The 5,453-nt window shown below is 35.4% G+C and overlaps 1 pseudogene; it reads left to right on the top strand.

Annotated features, from left to right (window-relative positions):
• The first annotated feature begins 1,528 nt into the window (after positions 1-1,528).
• Positions 1,529-1,649, top strand: LOC111736122 (annotated as a pseudogene).
• The last annotated feature ends 3,804 nt before the right edge of the window (positions 1,650-5,453 follow it).

Below are 5,453 nucleotides of genomic sequence, written 5' to 3' on the forward strand. Positions count from 1 at the left end.
CATATGGTATTTGTCTTTCTCTGTCTGACTTTCTCCACTCAGTTCAGTACCCTCTATGTCCATCCACATTGTTGCAGATGGCAGTATTTCATTCATTCTTTATTTATTTTTCTATGGCTGAATAATATTCCATTTTATATATGTACCACTTCTTCTTTATCCATTCATCCATTGATGGACACCCAGGTTACCTCCATAACAGATATTTATTTTTAAAAGGAAACTCAATGTGTTAAAACACAAACTAACAATTTAATAAATGTAAACTGGTTACCTGCTATATGTAATTTAGGGCAATACACAAAAGCAAGGAAAAGATGTATCAAGAAGCTTACTAAGAGGGGTATGGGGGAAAATCCAGTAGTAGAGGAAAATTATATCAGGTTAGAAAATCAGAAAGAGCTTCATGGAAAAGTTGGTATTTGTAAACTTTTAAAGTGGGCATAATTTTGAAAGACAGAGATGGGAGAGGGCCTTTCAGACAGAGAGAACAGCATGAGAGGTGACACAATGGCACTGGTGTTCAAGTCATGATAGGATAACAGCAAGTATTTGTTTAGCTGGAGAATGGGATGAGTAAAAAGCTAGATAATAAGGCTGGAAAAGGTTAAAGAGAAACATGTTTTTGAGGCTTAACTACCAGGTGGAGGGGTCTGTGTTCAAATCCCTAAATCAGTGGGTTCTCAACTGGGAGTAATTTGGCCCTCATGAGATACCTGGCAATGTCTGGAGATATTTATGGTTGTCATAACTACTGGCATTATTATTAGTGAGTAGAGGCCAGCAGTGATGGAAAATATCATCCAACACATTCCAATCCGTCCTACAACAAAGAATTATTGGCCCCAAATGTCAATAGTACCAAGGTGAGCCCCATGATTACTCTCAACTTACCCCTTTGAGAGAGTTTTCATGCTGCAGCACACAGAGAATGACCCCTGGAAGAACCCAGTGACTCTTCCACTCCCGCCCTCACTGAGTTAAGGAGATGGAGCTGAAACTCTAGGAGGTCAAGATAGCTAGATTTTATAATACAGAATACAGAAGAGAACTGCACAGAGAGATGTGCAGAGGGGTCCCCCTTTGAAAATCCAGCTGAGTACTGATAAGCACATACATATGAGGAAGCTACTCAAGTTTAAGCCAGGAGAAAGAGCCATCTGAAAGGGTTAGAAGAAACAATGCCTCGTGTTCACATAGGGTAGAGAATAGTGCCTATTACCACCAGCCAGCCTGGAAAACCTCATGATTCTAACATCTGTATTTCAATTGATAGATTTGCTTCCTCTTTAGCATGATTTATATTTTTCTGCTTCTTATTTTGTGGTAATTTTTGACTGTGAATTTTACCAGGATAGACCATATTTTGGGCCATAAAACATATCTAAGCAAATTTAAAGGAATAGAACTCATATAAAGTATGTTCTCAGACCACAGAGGAATTAAACTAGAAATCAATAATAGAAAGAAAACTAGAAAATCCTGATATTTGGACATTAAAGAAGACAATTCTGAAAAGACTAATCAAGTCTATGGCCATGCCACTCTCTGAATGTGCCCGGTCTTGTCTGATCTCGGAAGCCAAGCAGGGTCAGGCTTGGTTAGTACTTGGATGGGAGACCACCTAAGAATACCAGGTGCTGTAGGCAGTAAAAATTAAATTAAATTAAATTAAAATAAAAAGACTAATCATACCAAGTGTTTGTGATGTATAGAACTAGAACTCTCATATACCACTGACGGGAATATAAAATAGTACAACCATCTTGGAAAATAATTTCAGTTTCTTAAAATGTTAGACATAGACCTAACCCGTGATCTAGCCATTCCACTCCCAAATATTTACCCAAGAGAAATGAAAGCATATATCTGTGTAATGACGCATACATGAATATTCATAGCAGCTTTATTTATAATTGTCAAAATGTGGAAACAATCCAAATATTTCTTCAATAGGTATATGGGTAAACAATTGTAGTATATCCATACAATGTAATACTCGTCAATAATAAAGAAGAATGAACTATTGATGAATGCTACAGTCTGAGTAAATCTCAAAATAATTCCTGACAAAAATGCAAATTAATCTATAGTGTGACAAAAAGTAAATTAGTAGTTGCCTGGAGATGTTGGCGGGGGAAGGAAGTAGTGATTACACCAGGAAACTTTTGGGAGTAATGAATATGAAATATATTCATTATCTTGATTGTGGCAGTGGTTACATAGTATATATACATCAAAACTTATCAAATAGTATACTTAAAAATGTGGTTTATTATGTCAATTATACCTCAAGAAAGCTGTTTTTTAAGTGTATGTAATGCAAAGATTAGGGGAAAATTTAATTTATATAATATAAGTATTTCTTGCCCTGAACCAGATTTAGACATTTTTCTAAGTGTTTTTTACTGGTTAGTTCAGTTGGCTATCACAGACCACTGAAATTCTAAAAGAATGAATGACACACTAACTTAATGCATCCCATCTCATTTTGTTTTGTTTCATAAATTGTTCTCTCAACAAATACATGCTTGGTTGTGAAGGCAGCAAAGTGAGAGTATGTAGCAAGAAAGAGCCTCAAAATAAGTGATCTTAGGTCAGGAACATTATCTTCTTATACAAAAGACAACACACTATATTTCTACAAGAAGATATTTTATATCTATACTTTTATTGAGCATCTCCTTGCAAATACCAGCTATTAAAGACAAATGTCACCTTATTTATAAGTGCTTCATAAAGCTTAAACATACTATTTGATGAAAACAAGAATGTTCCAACCAGGTCTTGATTTTGCTCTAAAAATCTAGTTATTTCGCAGCTACTTAAAGTAAGTATGGCCTTCTAGGGCTCTAAAGAAAAGCAAATGAGCAAGTATTACCCATTCTCTTACATGCTATCTGAATATCATGAGGTTCACTTTGTGTAACTATGTTATAGTTTCTGGGCATATGGACCTTTATTTATTTTCATGGCAGACTTAAGTACCTTTGCAGGCTTTTCCTGGAGATCTGCTGATGACCTCTTTAGTTATGGGATTCTCAACCAAAGTGCAGTATACACAGCATTTAACCAGCTTCATCCTGTCACCTCTAGACATCATTAACTTAATCATATTTTAAGCCTATTCTACTACACTGAGAAGGAAGAGAGAAAAATTAATATGTTTATAAATACTTAGTGAGTTAGGTAAAGATATGAAATAAAACAATACTTCAAAGTTTCTATTTTTACAGGTAACTTAAATATCTTATCTCTAATGAACTAGCTTCTTCAGCTCTCTCTTCCAAGAGCTGGCTTTTCTTTCTTGGCACCACTGCAATGTGTTCATTGAAGGATATAATAGAAGACTTTAGACTCTGTCTGGGACAGTAAATATTCTTCACATATTGTCAGAATCTCTTATATGGACCTTAGCTGGTTTTTATTTTCCATTTATAGATGCTTTTTTTTCCCAAGAAAATGTGAGTTAACTGAAGATAGAGACTGTATCTGCCACTATGAGTCTTGATATTGAATATATCTAACTTTTAATGTTGTTAGTTTTTAAAAACCTTCTTTAGAGGCTAAATATCAAAAAAGGCAGTAAAATTTGAGTACATTATATCATCTTAAATCAATATGTACGAAGCACTACCCTTGATGCCTGTGCTAGACCCTCAGGAAATATAAGGATATATGGCAGGTCGTCACAGAAGTTGAATGAGCTGAGATTCAAGAGGGCCCCCCATGTGAGACCAAGGGGTTTAGACTGTCTAGGAAATCATTAAAGGTCTTTAAGCAGGAGGAGGACATGATGAAAGACAGTTTTTAGAAAGCTTGGTCTGATTGAATTACATAGGATGGACAAATTCAAGGCAAAGTAGAGGCAAAAAGACCAAGTGGAGTAATTAAAGATTGAAGTTGTTCAGCTGTGGGTAAGACAGAAAGGAGTTAGAAGCAGTTCAGGGAGAAAGACAATGACATAGGGTTGATAGTGGAAACACCTCGTCAGCTAGATGAGTCCTAAGTATTTTTCCCTATTATTTTTATTCTTTACTTATATATCTTCCTTCTTCCAAAATAGAATTTCTGGGAGTTTATTAAACTTCATATGATATAACATAAAATTTAAAATAAGTTGGTTATGAAATTGGAACTACTAATTATGGTTAGAAAATAAGGTAAATCCAAGAGAAAGGTTGCTATACAAAAAGCATGCTATGAAGAAAAAACAGTCTGAAGCATGAATGATTGTGTATATAAGATTTAAAAAAACAAACCAGTTTCTCAGCATAAGTTTCCAACACCAAGAACAGAGAGAAATTTCTCTCCAAGATCTGCAGACAGAAAATGTCGTGCTCTTTAGTAACAATAACTGTCCTCAATATTCTTAGAGTAAATACATCCAATAATGTAGGCAATTTGTATAACACCAGGCAGGGGGAAAAAAGTGAAAATTAGTGGGAATAATGGAAATGAGAGGATCCAAAGCAACAGAGTTTGTTTTTGGCTGGTCTGACTTAAACTGGGGATGGCTTTTTTTCAATCTCTAGATGTCATGTTCCTTTAAATGTGATCTCTATACTATCAATATAAAGTGATCTCCATGCCATCAATAGAAGTTGATTAAAAAATATAGATTCTGGGCCTCCCCCAAGATGTAATGAATCAGAATCTCTGGGGAAGAGGCCTCAGGAATTTAGTTTTTTAAAAAAGTTTCCCAAGTAATTCTAATGCTGATGTTTGGAGAAGCTTTGACTAGAGCCAAGTTGTCTGTGGGTAGACTCATTATGGGGTGTGAAATGAATTCAGCCAGTCATGGTGAGCATTTTAAAAACTGAAATACAAACCAGAACAGACTAGAATATACCAGAATGCCCAAGTTATAAGGATATGGTATTAGAGTAAGTATTCTTTAGGGTAAATTTTGTGAATACATACATATTATAACATAAAATATATGTAATTTAACCTAATAAATAATTTATGTACCTATATATAATATAGTGACTATAATACATATATGACACTATGATATATAAATTAGTATCTTATAGTTACTATGTATTTTTTTCCCCATGAAACTCACTAGCTAGAGAAAGTCTTCAGACAACCTGACCTTTGTATTGTTTTCTCCACTCAGTTTTGATTAAGCTCTGAGCAGCAGTGAGTCTGAACTCATATCTGTGAGAGGAACCCTGTAGCTAGGTAGGTATCATGTGCCCTCAACTGTCAGCCCAGCTGGGGCTGGAGTGAGTTACACTTGTGAGGTGCTGAGAAGTTAAACAAGAATCAGAAACTAAATGGAAGGCCAGAGACTGCAACAAACTCCCTGAGACTCCCAACAGTCTCCTCAGGACATAATCTGGGGTCCACCTAACACAGAGGTGCAATGAGCAGGTGTGGGTTTATCTCTGAAGCTGAACAGTTCTTCTCCTATTTGACCACTTTCTCTCTCTTCCTAAATACAT

This window comes from Pteropus vampyrus, unplaced genomic scaffold, assembly GCF_000151845.1.
Source record: "Pteropus vampyrus isolate Shadow unplaced genomic scaffold, Pvam_2.0 Scaffold17, whole genome shotgun sequence".
Lineage (NCBI taxonomy): Eukaryota > Metazoa > Chordata > Mammalia > Chiroptera > Pteropodidae > Pteropus > Pteropus vampyrus.